General features: G+C 38.5%; 1 protein-coding gene across 5 annotated transcripts in view; it reads right to left on the reverse strand.

The window, feature by feature from the left end:
- Nucleotides 1-25,026, reverse strand: part of AGBL1 (AGBL carboxypeptidase 1) — a 784,724-nt gene that overhangs the window by 261,124 nt on the left and 498,574 nt on the right. Inside the window, exons 1-3 of one of the 5 annotated variants that reach the window (XR_006218386.1) lie at nucleotides 1,648-1,751; nucleotides 923-1,241; nucleotides 177-380 (exon numbers count right to left, since the gene is read on the reverse strand). The exons of 3 other annotated variants lie outside the window; for them this stretch is intronic. The gene's annotated coding sequence lies outside the window, so the exon portion shown is untranslated. Of the gene's footprint in view, nucleotides 1-176; nucleotides 381-922; nucleotides 1,242-1,647; nucleotides 1,756-25,026 lie in introns of those variants that run through there. One more of the 5 variants, XR_006218385.1, reaches the window with a different exon arrangement.

Raw genomic sequence — 25,026 nt, forward strand, 5'->3', positions numbered from 1 at the left:
CTCAGAATACTAGGGGAAAAATAAAAATTATTAAATTGTACATTACGTAGCAGACGCTTCAAAGCCTAGATTATTATTGTTACCAACAGGCTAGCAAACTGAGCTGCAATTAGGAAAAATAACTGATTTCTCTCTAAAGAACCACAAGCTGATCATTTAAGATTTATCAAATATACCTTGCTCCTGTGCTTTACTCTCCTTTTCCTTTCTGTTCTTTTAAATTCCGATCGAACATGTGTTCTCAGTAACACAACCTTGCAAATAAAACAGATCCATCAAGCTATCCTCTCCCAAAAGAATTCAGAGAATAAGATGAATACAGTCTTCATGGCAAATGAGCAGTTCCACATGAACCAGTAACTATGTTGGTTGCTGAAGATCTGAATTAGAGAAATAAAAAAAAAAATCACGAATAAAATGGTATCAGTTCAGCCATGAGTTGAAGAACAGCAAATCCCCATTTCTCAGCATTAAATACTCAGGTTTAAACTCTTTTTCTACGGGGAGACTGCAGATTGTAGCTCTGAGAGGGGAATGAGCTACAAGAGAAGTTCATCAGCACTGCTTTCCTTGTGGCTTCTCTGCTGTGTGTGCGATAAGGGTAATTGCCATTATACGAATAGCGAACGGCAACAATAACAGGTGCATAGGTCTCCGCCACTAATTCACTGTGCAGGATTTAGATTACTTCCCACCCCATTGTCTGGCTTCAGAACTGGAGGGACAAGTCCATTCTGAGCATTTAGCCTTTTGGGCTTAAATCAAGTCCACTTGCTGGGTCAAGTCAATTTCCCACATCTTGTTTCCTAAAAGCAGATTAAGTTCACAAGCCTGGACCAGCAGAAGTGCAGTGGGGAGTACAGATGCATGGGGGTAGGGGGAAGGTGTGGAGGTGGGGCCAGAGGGAAGATCATTAACTTACTTAACTTTATTTGAGCGAGCCTAAATTTCAATAGTCCAAAAGTTTCACATGGTGAGAACACAGCTTATCACCCTTGGGGTGCAGGCAGATTGCACACCTGCTGGGGAAAATTAGCCAAGGAAGCAGAGGATGCTGAGGGGTCCCTCACTCAGAGATTCCTGCTTGTTTCCCTGGAGAGGATCCTTTATGACTTCATAGACTGTGGAGGCAATGAACTTCGAAACTGTCAGTAGGTAGCTTTTTCTCTTTTGTGCAATCTGTACTGACTTTCAGAGGGTTACTGACTTGTGGTCATGACCCTGGTCCACAGCAGAGGATTCTGAAAGCGGAACCACTTTGAAGGCCCCGAATGGCTAAAATAGGTATCCAGGGTCTGCAAGCATTATATTTTTCTAAAACATTTGAATCATAGTTTCAGTTTCTTACAGACCCTACCACTCCCTATTATACCCACCAACCCAGACCGGCCATTTGTGTTAACTCCAAGTCCCCCTGTTATCTCTCCACACAGATGGGTTCCTCAGGTAGCATCGCCCCAAATTCCCAGGAGCTTACCCCGTTTTAACTCTTCTCTTCCAGTCTTACCTCCCACAGATAATCTGCCTGTATTATGGCTCTGAACCTGCGCTGTGCTTCCCATCCTGTTTTCTGCTTACACTGCTTCTCCCCATTCATTTCAGCCCACTGACATTCAACTGCACTTGAGGGTCTGATTCAAATATTACCTAAGCCTTGAACTCCTTCATCCCCGTCATCAGTGAAGTATGTCTTTACCCTCTTCTGAAGCTCAGTGGCACATTGTGTTGTATTTCTTGGGCCCCTTACCATTGCCTCATAATTAATTCTGTGTTTACACACACCCCCTCCCCCAACACTATATGAGCCTCCGAGGTCATAGTAATATTTACAACTCCTGTACCTCCTCACCAGTGTTCAAGATATTTTTTTTTTTGCCATAAAGAGTAAAACTTCAGCTATTGACATAGCTCATTCCTTCCTGTTGCCCGTGTCTCCAGCTTTTACGTGTGTGTTCAAGGAAAAAACATACATGCACAAACATTACATACTGTGCTCTAACAACTGCATGCTGAACTGGGGCAAATGCTAACTAATAAACTCTACTGATCTGTGTCTATTTTATAGCTCTTTCATATTAATGTGATTGTAGTGGATTTTTTTTTGGTAGTTCCATACCTCAAAAAAAAAAAAAAAAAAAGAAGAGAAAATTCATCTTCTACCCCATTCGCCTTAGTTTTATCTCTTGTTATAGAGCTGAATGAGCTCCCGAATCATGTCCAGGTGAGCTATGCACCCTGAAGGAGCAGTGCTTTAGGGTTCCCCAGCTAATTTATTATGCTTACCTGAAATACTTGGGAAAGTGCTAGAGCACAGTTCTGTTTTCTGTCAGGCTTCCTGCAGTTACCAGCACTGTGCTCTCCCTCTTATTCATTTACTCAAAACATCCATTGATCTCTACACCTTGTCCAGTACCTTATTGGGCATGGGGGATATGTACCATTCACTGTACTGCTTACAATTCGAATAATCCATGAAGTCTGGACCAAGAGTGGGATCATGTTTAAAGGAATGCAGTTCAGTAGCCATAATTAAGCAAAAAGCAACTTAACACAGGCAATTATATAGTTGAGAAATTAAGAAGTTCCCACTCGTAAACCACTCAATGCCTCATCACACTTCCCTCTTGTTCCAGTGCTCTCTTCCCCCCCTTCACCCCCAACATTTTGTCCCCAATAAAACTCTATAAACATGCTGCCTGAATTTTCTATCTTTGTCCTTCCCGGTCTCTTTCATAATTAATGATGTAGCTATACTTAGCTCCTCTCCTTCCTTAGGAGGAAGAAAAGGAGAAAGCAAAGGGCAAAACTAAGATTCTGTGGCAGGAAGGGAAGTGTAAGGCGCCCATTACGCACATGGAAAGCCGATAAAGACCTTGACGTCAACAAGCTGACTTTCCAGTGGAAAGAAGACACTTGGGTGGAATTGTACCTTCCATTATACACATGGAAAGATGATAAAGACCTTGACGTCAACAAGTTCACTCTCTATGGAGAGAGGACACTTGGGTGAAATTGTACCTTCTGTAAAATGGGTTATAATAAGCACCCTCTTTGCATGGGAGGGTAGTATCTGTTAGAATCTGGTGGTGCAGACATGACTTAATTCATATGCTGAGTGCCAGGCTGCAGCATGAGATGAGGCTGGTGAGGCAGGAGGCCCCTTCCCACCTGATCCTTAGAGCTTTTGTTCAGGAGGCTCAGCTTCAGCTCTGATTCTTTCTGGTAGCTTCACCAACAAATAGTCTTCCAACTCTTGGCAGTCATTTCTAGTTCCTGGAAATACACTTCCCTTCTCTTTTGTTACCTAATGAGTCCAGAATTGGACCAGATGCCTTGGTGTGTTCTAATCAGTGCCTTACAAAAGGCCCGGCATCCCATGACTAACAGAATGGCCCTCTAAACACAAGCTGACAGCACATTAGCTCGCTGCATCACTGCTGCACACTGAACCCAAGATGTAAATGTGCATTCTCTGAGTACACACGGATCTTTCTTCTCTGTCATATTAACTAATTAAGCACCATTTAAATTGTACTTAGCCTGGGCATTATTTCTACTCAAGTGCATCACTTAGCCACATTAAATTTCATATTCCACTTTGAAGCCCATTTGCCTAATCTCCGAGTTTATCCTGTGAAATGGTTCTATCTTGGTTTCTTAACATTCCCTCTATTTTAATGCCAGTGGTAAGTGTAAAAATGTGCACATCACCTATCTAATCCCTTCCATTAAAAATAAGCAAAGCAAAAAAGAAGCATAATAAAGAGAAAGTGATAATTCATGGCAACCAAACTTAAAACCAGTCTGGGACACTTTTGTTTATTTTTGTTTGTTTTGTTGTTTTGTGTTGTGTTTTTAAATTATTTTTACCCTCAATCCATGAAGGAAAAGGAAATGGAGACACTGAGAATTGAAATGACTTTCTCACGGTCACTTAAAATGCCCATGGTAAAAATGTTAGTAGCTTAGAATAGTATAAAGATCAAAGGCTTTGGAGTCAGACAGGTTGAGGGGAGGGAGGGTGAATCTGAGCTCTGGCATGATTGAGCTCCCCGTCCTTATAGAAGTGACTTCCATGAGTGTCAGCTTCCTCTTTTGAAAGACAGAGGAAATAAGATCCACCTTGCAAAGACTGTAAGAGACCAAATAAAAGCACTTGAAATGTCCAATCCCTAGAAGGCATTTTGGGAGCTGCTATGTTGTTATCACTGTGGATGATGATGATGATGATGATGATGATGATGATGATGAGAACATCACATAATTGTTACCTTCTAAACCAGGTGTGGATGATCTTTTCCTCTAAGGTCCCAGACAATAAATATTTAGACTTGGTGGGTTACCAGTCCACATATTCTACCACTACAGGAGGAAAGGAGCCCTAGGCAATATATACATGAATGAGTATAGCCATGTTTTTTGTAGGCTGTTCAAAGTGGGTAGCCTGCAGGATTGACTGGTGGGCCATCGAAACTGGACTAGGAACTCTAAGGGCTTACAACTCATGGGACAAAGAAATAAGCAAGATAGGAAAAAAAATCTTATTCTCATAGGGTCTCCCTACCTCCCTGGGACAGGAGGCAGTGAATAAGCAAGCACACAAAGGAAGTAAATGAGAAAAGCCTCTGACAGGATAAAAACTATGCAGGGAATTATTAACAGGAGAGTGACAGGGTGGACACGTGAGGCTTCTTGCTGTATCTCACCATGGAGTGTAGAGTACTCCAGAAGTCATTTCCTAAAAAGCTTTCATTGATCTTGTTGGAGCTTTTATCTTACAGTTCTGGCAAAGATTTTCAAGTTTCTCGAGTTTCTTGTTTCCAAAGAACTAAGCTGGGCTTTGCAGTGCTGACCTCTTGAACAGGTGTTTACAGAGAGGTAAAAATACTCGAAACAGAAGATACCAAGGGCTCAAGGACACAGCAGAGCCTGGACCTTAATATCATCTAGATACTCGACTGGATATTGAAGCAGTGCTCTCCCCAAATATCCTAAAGTCCTATGTGATTAGGAGAAGCCATCTTGTCATAAGGAGTCTGGAACTAAGTGGGATATATCACATGGATACCTGCTCTATGTTGGGCCCCAAGGTGCACTCTGTAAGAACCATCCAATTGGCTCCCCTCAAGAGCCCTGAAAGGCAACTATTATGATCTTTATTTTAGAGATGAGAAAACTGAAGTTCAGAAAGGTTGTGACTTGTCACACAGCCAGTAATTGACAGTGCCAATATGTGACCTCGAATCCGCCTGCCTCTGAAGCACTCCATTTCTGGCATCTGGTGCTTTTCCAGTCATTCCAAAGAACTGTTATGTTTCTTTCTAGATCTTCAACCCCAGTTTCCATTGTCTATTGCCACTTGACTATTTGCTCCTAAACCTACCTGAAACAACTTATCTCTATGCTTAACACCACTAAGAAATGGTGCCAGGTGGCTTTAAAAAAAATCAGTGGTATTGAATTTACTTGTTTCTTCTTCTATCTATTCCAATAGCAATTTCATGTTAAAAAGTAATCAAATGTGTTTGACATGATTTATTTTCACGAATCTATGCTGTCTCACACCAATTAAATTGCACTTTTCCAAATATAATGCTGAGCAGAGCCCTAAGTATTGGCTCAAATTATCCTCCCATTGAAAATAATAGAACTACGTTGGTCCACAGTCCTTCATTCTTTATTTTAAAAAATAATGGGATGTTATTTTCAGTTCTTCACTCATACATCATACTTCCAAATTCGCTCCTAAAAATAGGTGTAATAGGTGTTACTAACTGAAATGATGGATTCTCTAATCAGGTGCATCACCCCAAAATGAAACCCATTGATACCAGGTGTTCTGTCTAATTGTATGCTTTCCAAGCACTGTAATGCATCTGTACGATTGGGTGTCTCATATTTTCTCTTTCAGTTGAGCAAATACATTGCTTCAGTAAGGGAAGATGAGTATGATGAAAAGTGATTGTACAGTATATTTCTGTTCACAAATACCTTTGCTAAAGTACACTGCCTCCATGTTGTTTTGTTTGTTTGTTTTTGTTTTTTGTTTTTCTTTTTGCCACCATTTCAAAGCCAGGCCAATAATCTGGCGATGTTTTAGAATCAGTTATCACTATCATCTTTGAAGCAGGGAGAAGTTGGAGCATCAACAGACATAGAAAGAGTATGGGTGAAGGAGTAACTAGGTTCTCTATACCGTGATTACCAATGGCCACAAATAGCAATTAGGAGATTCTTTAGCATTTACTGTGAGCCAGGTTCTTTTTAAAATTTATTTGTTTAAATCCAAGTTAGTTGACATATAGCGTAGTAACGGCTTCAGAATTAGAATTTAGTGATTCATCACTTACATATAACACCCAGTGCTCATCTCAACAAGTGCCCTCTTTAACACCCATCACCCATTTAGCCCATCCCCCCCCAACCCAACACCCCTCCAGCAACCTTCAGTTTGTTCTCTGTATTTAAGATCTCTTGTGGTTTGCCTCCCTCTCTGTTTTTATCTCATTTTTTCCTTCCCTTCCCCTGTGTTCATCTGTTTTGTTTCTTAAGTTCCACATATGAGTGAAATCATATATTTGTCTTTCTCTGAATGACTCCTTTTTGGGTGCATGTGCCCCCTCGAATCAGCATTTTTGTATCCTTTGGATAAATACCTACTAGCGCAATTGCTGGGTCATAGAGTAGTTTTATTTTTAATTTTTTTGAGGAAACTCCATACTATTTTCCACAGTGGTTGAACCAGTTTGCATTCCATCAACAGTGCAAAAGTGTTTCCCTTTCTCTGCATCTTTGCCAACATCTGTTCTTTCTTGAGTTGTTAATTTTAGCCATTCTGACAGGTGTGAGGTGGTATCTCATTGTGGTTTTGATTTGTTTTTACACTGACAATGAGTGACATTGGACATTTTTTCAAGTGCTTCTTAGCCATTTGGATGTCTTCTCTAGAAAAGTGTCTGTTCATGTCTTCTGCCCATTTCTTCACAGGATTATTTGTTTTTAAGGTGTTGAGTTGGATAAGTTCTTTATAGATTTTGGATATTAATCTTCACCTGATATGTGATCGCAAATATCTTCTCCTATTCTGTCAGTTGCCTTCTAATTTTGTTGGTTGTTTCCTTCACTGTGCAGAGCTTTTTATCTTCATGAGATCACAATAGTTTATTTTTACTCTTGTTTCCCTTGCCTCCAGAGACATGTCTAGTAAGAACTTGCTACAGCCAAGGTCAAAGAGGTTGCTGCCTATATTCTCCTCTAGGATTTTGATGGATTCCTGTCTCACATTAGGTCTTCCATCCATTTTGAGTTTATTTTTGTGTTTGGTGTAAGAAAGTGGCCCAAGTCCATTCTGCATGTTGTCCATTTTTTCCAACACCATTTGCTGAAGAGACTGTCTCTTTCCCATCGGATATTCTTTCCTGCTTTGTTGAAAATTAGTTGGCCATATATTTGTGGGTCCATTTCTGGGTTCTCTATTCTGTTCCGTTGATCTATGTGTCTGTTTTTGTAGCCGTACCATATTGTCTTGATGATTACAGCTTTGTAATACAGCTAGATGTCCAGAATTGTGATGCCTCCAATTTTGGTTTTCTTTTTCAATATTACTTTGACTACTTAGGGTTTTTCCTGGTTCCATACAAATCTTAGGATTGTTTATTCTTGTTCTGTGAAGAATGCTGGTATTATTTTGATAGGGATTACATTGAATGTGTAGATTGCTTTGGGTAGTATCAACATTTTAACAATATTTGTTCTTCCAATCTATGAGCATGGAATGTTTTTCCATTTTTTTGTGTCTTCTTCAATTTATTTCATAAGAATTCTATAGTTTTCAGCATACAGATCTTTTACCTCTTTGTTTAGTTTTACTCCTACGTACCTTACGTTTTGGTGCAATTGTAAACGAGACTGATTCCTTGATTTCTCTTTCTGCTGCCTCATTATTGGTGTACAGAAATGCAACCAATTTCTGTAGGTTGATTTTATATCCTGCGACTTTGCTGAATTCCTGTATAAGTTCTAGCACTTTTTTTGGTGGAGTCTTTCAGGCTTTCCACATAGGGTATCATGTCATCTGTGAAGAGTAAAGTTTGACTTCTTCCTTGCCAACTTGGATGCCTTTTAATCATTTTGTCATCTTATTGCTGAGACTAGCACTTCCAGTAATATGTTGAACAACAGTTGTGAGAGTGGACATCCCTGTTGTGTTCCTGACCTTAGGGAGAAAGCTCTCAGTTTTTCCCCATTGAGGATGATATTACCTGTGGGTCTCCCATATATAGCCTTTATTATGTTAAGATATGTTCCTTCTATCCCTACTTTCTTGAGAGTTTTTATCAGGAAAGGATACTGTGTATTTTGTCAAATGAGCCAGGTTCTATAATGGGAGCTTTACATAGGGAAACTGTGCCTGAGAAAGTCAAGTAACTTCCTGTGTGGAGGAGGTGGATGAAGGTAAGATTCAAGCTCAGTCTATATGGCTTCCATCACACCATGCTGTTTTCCTATGCATTCAACAGCTAGTCCATTCATAATCCCTTGCCAGTACTAGTGGTAAGCAAAGATGAGACTGTATTGGATATTCTTTGTTTCTTTGAGCATATGGAAGTACCACCATCATGAATCCAATAAACTGATCTACCATTTTTTGAGTCCCTTTTTGTCTTTGAAGCATTGGGCTTAGCAATGAAATACACTAAAGAAGAATAATACAGTATAGTAGTCCCCCCTTATCTGCAGGGGATCCCCAGTGGATTCTGAAACCATGGATAGTGCCAAACACTCTTTTTCCCCTACACATATATACCTATGATAAGGTATAATTTAAAAATTAGGCACAGTAAGAGATTAACAACAATAACAAAATTGAAGAATTATAATAATAAACTATAATAAAAGTTATGTGAATGTATTCTCTCTCTCTCAAAATATCTCATTGTGTTGTACTCACCCTTTTTCTTATGATGATGTGAGATGATAAAATGCCTATGTGATGAAGGGTGCCTGGCTGCCTCAGTCAGTTAAGCATTTGACTCTTGGTTTCAGCCCAGGTCATGATCTCACAGTTTGTGGGATCAAGCCCCGCATTGGGCTCTGGGCAGACAGTGTGGAGCCTGCTTGGGATTCTCTCTCCCTCCCTCTCTCTCTCTCTCCCCTCCTGCTACCTCAAAATAAATGAACAAACTCCTATCATTAGGCTACTACTTAATTTCTGATTATGCATCAGAAGGAGGATCATCTGCTTTCACACTGAGGTTGACTGAGGGTAACTGAAACCACGGAAAGCAAAACCATGGGTAAGTGAGGGGGGATTACTTTACATTCTTATCCCATGCCATTTTAATAGGACACTATGTAAGAATCTATGAGCAAATAGCAAAAAAGTAATACATTGCAACACACACACACAAACACACACGCACACACACACAAAATCAAACAAAAATAAAACCTTAAAACTGGAAGAGTTTCAAGCAGGGGATCAATACAGATTAACATATGAAAACTTTTATACAAACTATTGAAATGAGTTTAGCCTCAGATGATGAAGAGAGTTTGTGTATATAGACAGGAGAGGAAGGTTTTCCAGGAAAGGGAATGCCATAGATAAGATCATAAAGACAAGGTTGAATGTGGCATATTCTTGGTATAGTCTGGGGAACTGGGGAGTGGATGTATGAGTTTAAAAGCAGTAACACCTTTTAATTAAGTGGGCTCAGATTTTGAACATATCTTCAAAGACAGGTTAAGGATTTGGGGCTTGGCTAACCAAGTCTTAGAGGTGAACCAAATAAGCTGGAGTAGTGAAAGCCAAGTAAAATGTATGCCCTAGGGCTTGATGAGTTTACAAAATTAACAAGAGTGCTGGATATCTGTAGGGATACACAGGGGTCTGAAACAAGGAGGGTATGGCCCTGGGTAATAATGTTGGCACTAGTGTGGAAGAAGCACACTATTAAAATAGAGCAGGTCTCAAATCCTAGTTCTCTCACCTTTAGCTCTGAGTGCTTGGAGAAAAGAATTTAACCTCTTAGAAAATTCAAGTCCTCATCTGTAATAAAACCTCATCCATAAGGCTTTTTTTAAAGATTTATTCAAATCTGGCACAATATATAATAGCCTTAATTCTGGAGTATTATAATTTGTCTATGCCTTAGCTCCAACTTCCATAATGAATATCATAGACCAGTTGGCTTAAATAACAGAAATATATTTTCTCACAGTTCTAGAGGTCTGAAAGTTCAAGATCAAGGTCCAACAGGACTCCACTTCTGGTGAGGGCTCCCTTTCTGGTTTGCAGACAGCTGCCTTTTCATTGTATTCTCATATGGCCTTTCCTAAGTGTTTGTACATGGAAAGAGAGCAACTTCTCTGGTGTTTCCTTTTAGAAGAACACCAATCCTATCAGATCAGGACTCTACCCTAATTACCTCATTTAACCTTAATAACTTCCTTAAAGGCCCCATCTCCAAATACAATCACATTGGGGGTTATGACTTCAATATATGAATTTGGGGTGGGGGAACACAATTCAGTCCATACCAGTCTACGTGTGTTAGTGCCCTTGCCACTAAAAGGATTAGCATGGAAAATATTAAGAAGGAAAACTGGAAATATGGAGGTATTAACTGGGAAAGGAGAATGAAGACAGAGGAAAAATTGAATGGAAGGTCAAATTTTTGAAGCTGAGTGGCTCAAGGAATCATGGCCTATGTCTTCCATCTACATTTAGTCACCTCCTCCTCCAACTTCAATTTCCAAAGAAAGAGTCATTCATGGTCTAATCAAAGATGGCCCTTCAAACATATCTAGCTATTCATATGCATTAAAAAAAAACACCTCAATTTAGACTCTATTTCCAGAAAAATTTCCAGAGGATCTCACCGATATCCTTCCTGGTAGTTTTTGCCATGGAAGAAGTTCACCATGGTCCTGATTCAATGTTACCCCAAAATTTTATACAGAAAGTCCAGAAAAGAGATTTTCATTGAATTCTGGGGACTTTAATGAGGTTCTTATAAGTTCCATCCATTTTATTTTCATCCCTTTTCCAAATTATGGAAAAAAGTACTGGAGGAGGCAGGTTACATTCCTACAGTGAATCATGTTTAGAGCTTATGAGGGTGTGGAGTATGGGGGTGTGGGTATGTGTGTCTAAGTGCACTTTAATGATTGGTCTATGCAGAACAGGTAGAAAAGGAGAACAGAACTATGTGCTTTCATGTAAATGTATTATTTCCTCCTTGCTTGGCTAGAAAGTAATACTTCTGGAGATGATTCTAAATGAATAAGTGGGAGTCATTACCACCTCACCACTGAGAAAAAAATAACTTACTGTGTATCTTTATTTATTTTTATTTTCATTTGTCTTTAAGTTTATTTGTTTATTTTGAGAGGGAGTGGGAGGGCATGTGCATGGAGGAGGGGGGCAGAGAGAGAGAGAGAGAGAGAGAGGGAGAGAATCCCAAGCAGGCTCTGCAGTGCCATCAGCACAGAGCTCAACATGGGGGCTTGATCTCACAAGCCATGAGATGATGACCTAAACCAAAATCAAGAATCAGACACTTAACTGACTGAACCACTCAGGTGCCCCTATTTCAATTTTTCAATTCACTGGTGGGAGTGGATCTTGTTCCTGCTTATGCTGTTGTGCACAGATATAAAGGTGATATGGTGTTGTGAGAAGAAATATGGAGTAGGGAGGGAGAAAAATGAACTTCTATATGTTAGGTACCCAGCATGTGAAGTGTCCTGCTAGGCTTTAGCAGGTAGCTAGTAAAGACAGAGACATGGACACACAGAGATTTACAATGCATGGAGAGAAAGTTGAGTTAGTCACAGTCCTTGGTTCATGCCCTATTGTCATCACTGGTGCATGGAAGCTCCCTGTATTTTGTGTCTACTCATTTATCCCCTTGACTACATTTTTTACTCTTATCCCCTTTTTTCCCTCTCCATAGGAAAATATATAATTTTACAAATCAACTAACTGAGGTTAAGAAAAGTCAAGTAAACTAAGTAGATTTTTCTAATGTCTCACAACAAATTAGGACAAGTGCCTGGCTTTGAATTCGGGCTTGTTGGGATGCTTCTAATGAATATTCTCATTGCATGACATCCTCAAAGACAGATTATAATAAAATATACCAGAAAGTTTTGGAACAATGAGATGTGTTCATATTATAAGGAGAAAAGTCTGGTTTGGGGATGCTAACTGTGGGGGATGGGTGGCATGAGTGTTAACTGCCTATGTTAACCATATGTTGAAGTTTTTATGACCTTTTATTGTAGAATAGATTATGAGTCTTAATAAATTATGATTAATAGCATGTTCAAAAAGTTTTACAGAACAAACTTAAGGCTTTTCTGAAGAGGATGTTCTCCAGGAGATAGGTTGGGGTGAAGGGAGGGAATTAGCAATGATTATCATAAGCAGTGATTAGCATAAATGAGAACGATAATCAAACTCAAAAGGTTTATATTCTAACTCCCCACCCCCACCCCAAATTAACAGCCCAGGCCTAAGAATCTAAGTTCTCCCTCTATGATTATTGATTAAGAAAGTCTTTGCTCAGCCTTTCTTTCTTAATGAATTCATTTCATAATCATTTACAGTTTTATAAAATTCTCAAGATTTTCCAAAATATTTTGCAATCTATTATTGTGAGGGTAAAAAGTGGATTGAAGTAAAAGCAGTATTTTATATTTGGGCAGTGAAGTATGATACATTATAATAGGAAGTTAATTTATCATACCTTTGAGAAAATTCACAAACCATATAGATAAATTTTACTTTTCCATTTAATAACTGACATGAATTATTTAATACTTAATTTCAGATTGAAATTACACCATGAAATTAAACATTGCTTTTCAGACCTAATGTGCAGAATTATGGCATTTCATATTTAGAAAATATTTTGTTTATTTATTTTTTACTTTGTTTCCAAAATATGACATAAGAGAGATGGTTTCAGTATTCTATTTGCAAACACTTCTCATCTAACACGTTGTTTGCGAGGATAGTGTTTATTCCCCAAAAATGAATATCCAATTGGATATAATCAGCACTAAATTTTCTCTTTTTAACATTGGATTTGAAAGCACTAGAGACACCTTGACGTGTTCTAGGAGAATTTTGATCAGATAAATGCATCTTAAAGATCCATTGAAAATTTATGCACATCAGTGCTCCTTATGCTTCCTGTCTTCAACCAGCAGCATGTTATGAGTGTAAATTAAACAATATATGACTCAGAATAAAACAATTTAAAGCTGTGTAATGCTTGCCTCCCCATAACCGCTAGCAGTGTTCAACTGAAGGATAAACTGAATGGTTGGATCATTTCATTCAAACCAAATGATGAACACATTTAATAGTATTTCAGTCAACATGTATAGAGAGCTTACCATGCACAGAACCCTTTACATGGACAATCTAGTTTGATTTTCACAGTAACTCTGGGTCTGGAACCTTTATAATGCATATTCAACAAGTGGGGAAATTCACAGAAAAATAGGCACTGAGTGCTTACCGTATGGCACTACTCTAAGCTCTTTAAATACACTTTAACATCTAATCCCCTGAGCAACCTTATGAATGAGGTACTATTATTATTCCCATTGTGTGGATAAGGAAATTGAGACTTAATGTAAATAACTCACCTAAAATCAAACCATATGATGTGGACCCTGGGTGGCTTAGTTGGTTAAGCATCCGACTGTTGATTTTGGCTCAGGTCATGATCTCATGGCTCGTGAGCTCAAGCCCCGCATCGGGCTCTGCACTGACAACATGGAGCCTGCTTGGGATTCTCTCTCTCCCTTTCTATCTGCCCTTCACCTGCTCCCACTTGTGCATTCTATCTCTCTCTCTGAATAAACTTAAAAAATAAATAAATAAAACCATATGCTAATAAAAAGAGCCAGAGTTAAACTCAGGTGACCTGACTTCAGAGTTCAAGTTTTTGCCACCATGCTATGTTCATAGGAAGCAAAACCTATATTCAAACCAACTTTATCCAATCCTGTTTATCCATCTGTCTATCAATCTATGTACCTATGCATTAAAAAATATAACAAGGGAAACAAAAATGCTATTACTACTTGTAATAGGGTCACCTTACTAACATACTATATCTGTGGTTGGAAATGCTGATCCACTGGCACCACTCTACCCAACTGACCATCTAATGTTTCTCCTTGAAACACTTCTTTCTCTTGGCTCCTAGGATGCTACAATCACCTGATTTTCCTCCAAAGCCCTGGCCACAAATTCTCGCTCTACTTTGGTAATTTCTCCTTACCTCTCAGCCCATTATAAGTTGGAGTCCCCAGGACTCAGTCCTTACATAACATTTTCCCCCGCCTACACTTACTTCTTGGAAGGAATATTTTTAAGCACAGAGATCATAGTCTAAGTAGTGGATTTTGATGTGAGCACCCCAGAAGAATAGGCAGGAAAAAAGGAAAAGGACAGCTAAGGAACTCCTTGAGACACCAGCAGATGAAGAAGAGAAAATGATTTCTGTGTGTGTGTGTGTGTGTGTGTGTGTGTGTGTATGATAGCACCTGAAATCTATGTGAGCAGATGATATGTTAATTAGCTTGACTACAGTGATTATTTCACTACGTATATGCATATCAAATCATGTTGTATGCCTTAAATATAGACAATTTTTATTTTAAAAATCAAATAAGAGCAAACGAGCAATACTAGTGAATACTCAGACTTTAGAAGAACGAGAGGAGGGGCGCCTGGGTGGCTCAGTCGGTTAAGCATTTGACTTCAGCTCAGGTCACGATCTCACGGTCTGTGAGTTCGAGCCCTGCATCGGGCTCTGGGCTGATGGCTCAGAGCCTGGAGCCTGCTTCTGATTCTGTGTCTCCCTCTCTCTCTGCCCCTCCCCCATTCATGCTCTGTCTCAAAAATAAATAAACGTTAAAAAAAATTAAAAAAAAAAAAAGAAGAACGAGAGGAAAGAAAAGAGAAGTATGGGAGGAAATCAAGGGATAGGAGAGTCTGAAAGTAGAGGAAGACATGAGGAGCTGTACTAAATACGAAGAGGAAAGTATACTGAGGAGTTAAAAGAGGGAAATGAATTTGGCACAGTGTACTATCCCTGCTGAAAGAAGTTCCACAGAGTGACGGTAGTATGAGGCTAGCAGCTTATGGCAAAGGAGGAAGGAGAGTCCATTATAATTTTGCAGAGAGGAGGAGAGGGAAATAAATGACAATTAAAACATGTAAACACTTTGGCTCATCTATCCATTCGGTATCCAGTGAGCACCTAGAACTATTGAGCAGTTAGAACTATTCAAGGGATCAGGTGCACAACATTGAACAGAACAGGAAATGAGACTTGTCTTCCTACAGTTCCGTTCTGATGGACTTGGCAAAAGTAAATATATTTTTATTAATCTATGGATAATGATTATATGCATAATACATATGGCTTGTTAGTACTATTTATTATACTAATTACATATCTGTCCTAGCTTATTTACTATAACAAGTTTTCAAACAAAATCGTCACTTTATTTAAACATTTCTGTATCTCTTGCCAATACACTTGGATATGTGAATTTATTTAAGCTATTGATTGCAGGAAGGAATGATAGGATCATTTGCTGATCATTTTTTTTTTTTTTTTGTGGCATACCAAAAAAAAAAGAATGAGAAAGAGGGAAAAAGACACATGTATTATATCATGCTAACTGGTTCTCCCAATTTGTTTTCCTCCCCCATCTCTGCTTTGGACCATTCATGAGATGGAATCAGTTTCAACCCTTGAGTCTAAGCCTCTTGCTGTTTCCACCCCCGAATCTCGGTTTACTCAGGTTCCTGACAACACATGTCTTAGCACACGCTCAACACAATTCTGCTTGGCCCCTGTGGATTCCAACCCTATTTAGAAGGATTTTCCGAATTTCCATAACTTTTGGTTCAATACTGTGAGCACACAGAATCAGAATCATGATTTATCTTTCCATCCTCCACCTCTTCTTCCCAATACAACCTCCCAACAGACACACACACACACACACACACACACACACACCCCACTCTCTTACAGCACCAAATATGAAAAACTATCTTCTCTTTTCCCCTTTCTCAGCACTAATTGCTCTATTTCTTTACTTTGTAAAGAGTGTGCCAGCTGAAATCCCCTAGCAGAATGTCATCATCTGCTTTTCAAAGCAGGCACAGAATTAAAAAACACTGTGGGTAATGGGTGCAAATCATGCAAAGCTGACACCTACTTAACACAGTTAATGTGTCAATCTGCACCTGGAATTCACTGTCGAGGGAGCACAGGGCCCCATTGGGGAACAGCTCTTCCAGCACCTTATTCCCCTGCTGGGAGCGGGTTGGTCGATTAGACTCACAGCTCCCCATGTGATTCCTAACCTGCAGATTCTACCTCTCCCTTGGGACTGTATGTGGAGGCTGATACACACCATCTCAAACACTAATGTTTTCACTTGGATAAATCAATTTAACATAAACTCGAATCTGAATTTTGGTGACATCAAGTGACATCACGTCGCTTGGTGATAAATGAAACCTCATGCAGAAATTTCTCTGGAAACAATGAGGGATGAAAGAAAATGAGGAGTACTTGAGGCAAGAGGATGCAATGTCGCTTAAGCTTCAGATTTCAGCTCAGGTCACGAGTTCGAGCCCCGCATCAGGCTCTGTGCTGACCGCTCAGAGCCTGGAGCCTGCTTCAGATTCTGTGTCTCCCTCTCCCTCCACCCCTCCCCTGCTCTCACTCTGTCTCTCAAAAATAAATAAAAGTTTAAAAGATTAAAAAAGAGAGAACGGAATGTCAAGGCAGCAAAAGTCCTTGCCTGTGCCGTTGGTGTGTCACTTATCTTTGTCCTCATTACCCCCAGCTAAAAACTGCAGTGTCTGATTATAACTTCAAGAGTGTTAACGCCAAATGTTTACAACTTCCCTAAAGAAAGGCTCCATTTTGTTGTTTAAATTATTCTTTGTCAACAGAAAGACCATTCAAGAAAGGTGTCTGTGTGTGCATGTGTGTGTGGTATGTATTAGTCCAAATTGCTAAATAAGTAATGTGCACATCTAACACTTAGATTTTAGTTCTTAAATACCATCTCCTTAAAAAGGACCAGGAATCCTTGGAAAAAATGGATGATTCCAGAGGTGAATCAGGGAAAGTACAAAACAAATTGATTGTTGTGCCCCAACATAGACACATGCTCAAACAATGATCCGGGGCGGAGAGGGGGGTGGGTGCCAAAAGGGCACAGGATTTAGTGTGAAGAAATTTCCACTGTCCAAATCTGGACAATTTGAAATCAAAATGAATAATGATGGGAATTAATTATAACTCATTGAAAAAAATAGCAACCTGTGAATCCATAGAGAAATAGATGAATACGTGAATGAATGAATGAATGAATGAGTAAATAGGAAGGAATAGCTCTTCCTTAAAATAAAGTGCCATCTAATCAATGTGAAGGGAATAATGGAATTGGAAAATAACCATTTGGTTTCTGCCATTATAATAATTGTTTCAGGCAGAAATGCACCAATAGATGCTAAAACCAATAGGTGGGCGAATGTTTGATAAAAAACGGAACATTTGTCTATAGTCTCAGAAAATCTTCCCACAAGATACCTTTAATTGAAAAGGGAAAATAGTAACTCTGTAGAAATTTGGCAGATATCACCTTAAACAAGTGATCAAAGTTAACACCACCAGTAATGGGACAAAATTACGCATCACCTGGCTCTTGATCTGAAGCTCTAAGACGAAACATTGGTTCTGTGGTATTCTTGCCAAAAGTACATAACCTAAATTTAATCATGAGATGACATCAGGAAAACCCAGATTGAGAGACATTTTCCAAAATAACTGGCTTGAAATCTTTTTAAAAAATGTAAAGGTCATAAAACATAAAGTGACATCGAGGAACTATTCTAGATTAAAGAAGACCCAGGATATTTGACAACTAAATGAAAGCTATGATTCTAACTTGGATCATGTGCCCAAGACTTTTGGTCTTTCTGTTATAAAAGGCACTACTGAAACAATTGAAATTTTGTCTAAGATCTGTAGATGATTTTTTACAGTATTAATTACCACTGATTTTTATAATTATACTGCGATTATATATAGGCATACCCTATACACAAATTTTTAGTAAATGTATATTTGCACATTTAAGGGTAAGTTTGCATTATGTCTGCAACTTACTCTCCAATAACTCAGAAAAAAATTAATAGTGTGTGCCTGAGGGGCTGTGTGTGTGCATGTGTGTGAGAGAAAGCAAATGTGATAAAACAATAGCATTTGAAGAATCTCAATGAATACATATGGATATTTGTGCAGCTTTTTTGTAAGGCTGAAATTATTTAAAGATAAAAGCTAAAAAAAAAAAGTAAAAACAAAAAATGAAAGGTACGTCATCTGAGATTGACAATACTTAATCATCCTGCTTTTAAAGATTCAATTTTTTGACCTCCTCAACTTTGTTATTTTAAAAGAAAGTTTTACAGTCTTTTGAAAAAGTCTTAAAAATAGACAATCTATCTCATCTTACTAAAAGGAGTCCTCTGACGTCTAAATTATATATACAGCAGCACAAACATATTCAATAAATCTATAATTTATCGGCACTGGTCTGTCTACAACCTTCACAATGTGCCTTCAAGATCCATATTGCTAATGGCACAAGTTCCCAGAATCGCATTTCTGGACTTACCCAGAAACTTTGGCTCAAATTCCTCTTGCTTATTTCAGACATCCCACAGAAACTAACAGCAATGGATAAAGCACAGGATAAAGAATAGGACTGAGCTTCCTTGCCTAAGAAGTTCTGATGAATTACTCCTGTTGGTCTCGGATCCTGGGTGGCTCAGTCGGTTAAGCATTCAGCTCTTGATTTCAGCTCAGGTCATGATCTCACAGTTCGGAATTCCAGCCTCACATTGGGCTCTGAGCTGACAGCACGGAGCCTGCTTAGGATTCTCTCTCCCTCTCTCTCTCTGCCCCTCCCCTGTTCATTCCCTCTCTCTCTCTCTCTCTCTCAAAAATAAAATAAATAAACATTAAAAAAAATAAAACTATGATCATTACCATATATGAATAAATGTCAACACGAACGAAAGGCAATATAACAACATATTTTTCTCCTTTTATAGAATAGCTTCCCTAAAGATCATCATTGGAAACCTTAGAGAGAAAAGTAGCAGCTTGGTATAGGGGAAAACCATGAAGTGTGAAGTCAAACAAATCCTTATTTAAATTCGGGAAAATTATTTAACCCATTTTGAATCTCAACATACTTATCTATAAAAAAACATGAAAAAATAATCATTTTAGGGAGGGGATATTTCAAAGAATAAATAAGCTGAAGTGTGGAATGTGCCATATACTTTCCATTTTCGCCTCCAGATCTCCTCTTCATTTTTCTCCACCCTACTTTGTGTCTTAGAAAACTGATCTCAAGAACTGCATCAACCAAGATTCTTTGCTTTGGGCTGCCGGATGAGTTCAAGCTGTGGCATAGTCTAGAGATTAGCAGTTAGTAAGAGAAAGAGGTGTGGTACTGATCCCTCCATTTCCCACCCTGTGAAGCTAGTGTTGGGCAGTGGCTACATGATTCTCTCTGAGGTAGTTTCCAATGGACAGCCCTTCTTCTGTAGATAGAGTTTTCACAGGTTAGGGCAACCTTTCCCTGGTTCTACCACTCTATCTCACAACAATGATGTTATCTTCCCACTATTGTTCTTCCCAGAGTGCCTCAGTATCCTTTATCGGTTACCTTACTCTTGCCTTTGTGAACAGTCTCTTCATTTAATCTCCTTAATCACTCCCATGCCATGTGCCAGCTGTTTGCCGCTAGCATATAGACTGATTCAAGAATGATTTTGCCACTCAATGGATGCCAGTTTTACAGCCATTACTTCATCTGTCTTGGCTGTAGTCAAGTTTAAGAAACCTCACACCAAGGGAGGGACAGGCTCTCTACTTGCTTTTTGAAGTTAGAAAGAGATTCCAGTTATGATATTTGAACTTTTGAATAACAAAATTATTTATTCTTGTGTTCATATGTAATATGCTATTTATTAAGGATTACCAATAATTTTCCTCAATATGTTCTATAATAGCCTCAGACAAAAAGGGGAAAGAAAAAGAGAAATAGGTTTTATATAGTAAGACTTTATGATTATTGACCTTCCAGAGGGATTTCATGTCTATGATCTTACTTGTTTTCTTAGCTTTTACTTCAATAGGTCGTATAATGTCTGAAACCCATCTCAATTTGCTCCTTGTTCCTGGCATTTTCCCTCTTTTGCATCAAACATCTGGGAGCATTTTACAAGGCTTTCCTGTAATCTGCCAAACTATGCCCACATGCGTCTTTCAGAAGCCTAATTTTCTCCACCCAGTAATTGGTCAATGCAGAGAAACAAAGTATCACTTTATTTTACATAATGGCACTATGTAAAATGATTCACTAATTCAGTGCTGAAAAATAATAATCACAAGTTGGAAGATTTAAAAACACATGTGAGAAGATAGCACCCAGGGAAATCTGTGCTCTTAGTGCATACACAAGCTCACTCTTGCCCCCTGCAGTCTGCTAAGGGACAAAGAGTATTTTGTAATTAGCCTTGTGTTTTGCTTGTAAACTTTAGCTGAAACGTTCATTTACCTTATAAGGAACTGTCAGTACCTCCAGGAATACACCACACAACAGTATTATTTAGAAACAGTTTTGCTTCCACATCACGTAACAAATATGTCTTTGTTCCTCCTTTGTCTCTACTTCTTGTTAATAGAGAAAATTGTCTAGAAAAAAATGCAACCTACAACTTAATATGGATTACCACATTTTGCACTTCTTACAATTCGCAATAAATGTCTATAAAAAAGAAAGATACAGCAATAGATAATGTTTTTTCCTAGATAATAATTTTCAAAAATAGAATGCCTAAGTAAATAAATTGGACAAGCTTACCTTATCACCCACCGTTTCATATTACTGACATTGCTAAGAAAACTTCCCTTGAAGAGTCCTACAATTCAGCACCCATGCTGCTGGACAGTACCCTCTCAGCAAGCACCTAAGTAAAACCACTCATAGATGAAAATGGAGGAACTAAGAATGCTTTTCTGTAGTAACTAAGATCTCCATATGCCAAAGTCTTCCATATCCCCTCCATACACTCTACTGAAACTATTCTTCTCTGCCTTAAAACAAACAAAAACGTTGTCCACCTAATGGTACAAAATAAATAGTCAAACAAATCTCAAGTCTTTGCCAAGCAGCCACACTTCAAACCTACTTCTGCAGTGGGGTACTCATATCAATAAGGAATTTAGGGAAGAATCAGGGTTTCAGCTATTTAAAAAGGTGCACTGACTAAATCTCATTTCAAATTAATTAAATAAAAATGAGTGGATTTTTTTTGTTAATACAATGATACATTTTAATTTATATCTCAGAGTTGGTATAGATTCTAACTATGCTATCATCCAAGTAGCAATTCACATTCCTAAGTCTGTCCTACAAAGCCTTTCACAAATATGTATGTGCCTGAAGTCAGTAAGGGCTCATTCTATCTTTGGGCATGTCTGACCATCAGATAGCTCTTCCTGAGCAAACCAGGCAATGTCAGATATTAATAGATAGTAGGTCCCTACTTCTAGTCAAACCAGGACTAGCTTTAATTTCTTTTTATTAGGGAACTATCTGAAGACAGTTAACATTCCTTCTACCATTTATTATGTGCACTACTCTTTTACATCACTCTTCACATCATTATACATGCAAGCCACTGAATGCATTTCCATTTTTGAGGCTCAAGAATGTACTATAATACTCTAGGTTTTGTGTTGACAAGGGGAAAGCAGAAGGAAACACTTCTCTATCTCATTCTAGATTTTATATTTCTACCAAAGCCACTGAATCGTCACTTTGGCAGGTGTAGCACACTGAGTCTTATTAAGCTCACTGTCAGCAACGACTGCCACACAGACAACTTGTACTCTTCCACAGGGTGTGCCCTTGGTTGGGAGCTCTGTGAGCAGCATTCATCTTTATCTAGTTTCATCATTTGAATGCCATCCACCATTTCAGTCTGTAAATGTATTTTAGGATATCAATTATAAATCATTATGTGCAATAGATTCACAATGTGCATTTGAAGTAATAGGTATCCTTTCAAATCTCCTTTCCCACCTTTGAAATCTGTTCCTTCTTGGCAAGTTTGATTCTATTCTCTTTCTCCTCCTCCCCCTCCTCCTCCTCTTCCTCGTCCTCCTTCACAGTCTGACTATCATTCAGAAAGGAATAATCATTATTTCTATAAATAGAACTAAGTGCTTTATTTTTTTAACGCATATGATTGTGGAATGGGACAGGATTTAAGGTAAAGCCACGAATATAAATTCCTATTCAGGTTGAAAAATACCCATTAATCAGCATACCCTGAATATATTCCTTCAACTAATAACAGCTTCCTTGAATTATGCTATTATTCAGCCCACAGGTCTCCATATTTCCCATACACATAAAATGAAAGGCTTGGCAAAGATTTATTTGTTCATTTATTTATTGATTACCTCCTATGCATCAGGCATTGTTCTAGGTGCTAAGAATATAGCTTTAAACAAGACAAATAAAGTTCCTTTGCTCATGGATTGTACATTCTAGCTGGGAGAGACAGATGATACTAAATTAAAGGTGTCATGGTAGTAGGGACTAGGAATGCTACTTTAGGCAAGGTGGTTATGAAAAGTCTTGCTGAGATGGTGAAATTTAAGCTGAGATTATGACATTTAAACTGAGACTTGAATGTCAGAGAGGAGCCAGCTATGCAAGATCTATAGGAAGTGCATACCGGCCAGAGGAAACAGCTAGTGAAGAAATTGTAAGTTAGGACTGATCCACCTCGGGCTGTTAAAGAAACGGAATATCTAGTTTAAAGCCAAGGTAAACAATTTATTCTACATTGCTTTGATCTACTAGCTAGTAACCATATCAAAATGAAATCAAATCAGATTAGAACTTGTATAAATCTCAAAATTGTTATGTTGATTGAAAAGAAGTCAAAGAGGGGAAAGAGTACATATTGTATAATTCCATTGTACATAACATTCTAAAAATACAGACTAATCTTCAGGGACAGAAAGCAAATCAGTGGTCATCTGAGTGATGGACAGATTACAAAGGGATTCAAGGATATGGTGGGAAGTGGTGGGAATGACTGCAATTTTTGTTGTGATGGTTTCATGAGCATATTTTTGTATGCCACAACTCATCAAATTCCATATTTTAAATATGTGCGGGTAATTGTATATCAATGATACCTCAATAAAGCTATAATAAAATCAAATGCTTGAACATTTTCTTTAATAAGGAATATGTGGTAGTTCCCAGATATGCCCAGTTTGTTTTCCAAGTAGTTAACAAACCTCCCTTGATAATACAACCTGTGCTTTCCTGATACCTGCATCACATGCATTTGCCTGTATTGAAAAGACTGTACTCTTTCCCCTCTTTGACTTCTTTTCTCAGTGTTGAGCAGTGAAAGAATATTTTGTCTAACCTCAGTTTGCAAACAGGTCTCCTCGAAGATTTTGGACAGGAGATACAGGATCTAATTTGCATATAATTTCAGAATTGCACTTTAATTCAGCCAATCCAGAAACCCTGAACTCATTTAATTTATATATATATATAAATTTATATATATATTTAGTATTGTGGGTATATATAATATATATGTGCATATTATATATACAATATATACATATTATATACATATATACATTAGACACACGCACACACAGATGTTCTTTCTTGGCAAGTTTGATTCTCTTCTCCTTTTCCTCCTCCCCCTCCTTTACTCCTCCTCCTCTTCCTCCTCCTCCTTCTTGGTCTAAAGATCATTCTTTCCCCCTTCCCCCAACATCCTTCTTTATGCAGAGAAGAAAGAAGCATGCCATGGGTCACAGAAGACCTCCCTCTTCAAGCATCAATCACCTGCAACATCAAGAGGTGTGCCTTCTCTTTAGCTAGATTTATGCACAAAATATAACTAGAATGTTTTGTTCCTCCTTGTACTGGTTTTATAAATTCTAACCTCTTCAGGAAATTGAATGTCTCGGACATTATTCTTATTTCTGTTGCTAACAAAAGTTAGAGGAAGGACTTGGGGGATTGTCAATGGAGTTAGTAACAACTATTCTCCTGGGTGTAGGGGAGCTCTGTCTGAGATATCTGTCACTAATACCAAGAAGTTATTTTGCATACCTGGCTGCCTAGGTGTATGCTTACATTAGCCTCTCACCATTCTGGGCTCCATCTATGGGCTCTCACATAGTGGTTATAAACAGAGATAGAAACACTTGAAAATAGTGAAGAATTACACAAATTAAAATCACTGTAATCATCCTGTACATATTGGGAGCTCAACAGAAACGTGCATATTTAAGAATTACCATTGTTCTATTCCATGGGAACTTGTGAAACTAATTTAGCTTAATGCTTTATTCTGATGGCAGTCATACCCCTGCTTTGAAGCCATAGTTTTGTCTATTTGCAAATTACAATTTTTTGGAATCACTCATGACTATACTAAAAAGTATTACCTGGTACAGCCATATCATCATTCTGTCATTTCTCTCTGGTTCTTCAAGGTTTGGGGTTAGATTTTACCAATCTATTACTCAGATTTGTTAACAGAAGAGGAGAGACAATTATTTCCAGGGAAGAGAGGGTGGGCATTTGTAGTAGATGAACGTGGGGACAGCTGATATCTGAGGGGCTTTCAGCATTCAGGCAAGTCTTAGCCACCTTCTTTGTGGCTACAGGCCACAGGGGTAGGTGAAAACAGTTTCTTTGGAAGCACTCCAGCAGACCCTGCAGAGGGCATGTCCTGAAAGTTCCTGAGATTCCCAGCAGCTTCTGGGTGGGCTCTTGAAAGCCCCTAACTTTGCTATTGAACGTTCACAGACCACAGAGTCCTTGCCCTTTATC

Source organism: Panthera tigris, chromosome B3, assembly GCF_018350195.1.
Source record: "Panthera tigris isolate Pti1 chromosome B3, P.tigris_Pti1_mat1.1, whole genome shotgun sequence".
In the NCBI taxonomy this organism is placed as follows: Eukaryota; Metazoa; Chordata; class Mammalia; order Carnivora; family Felidae; genus Panthera; species Panthera tigris.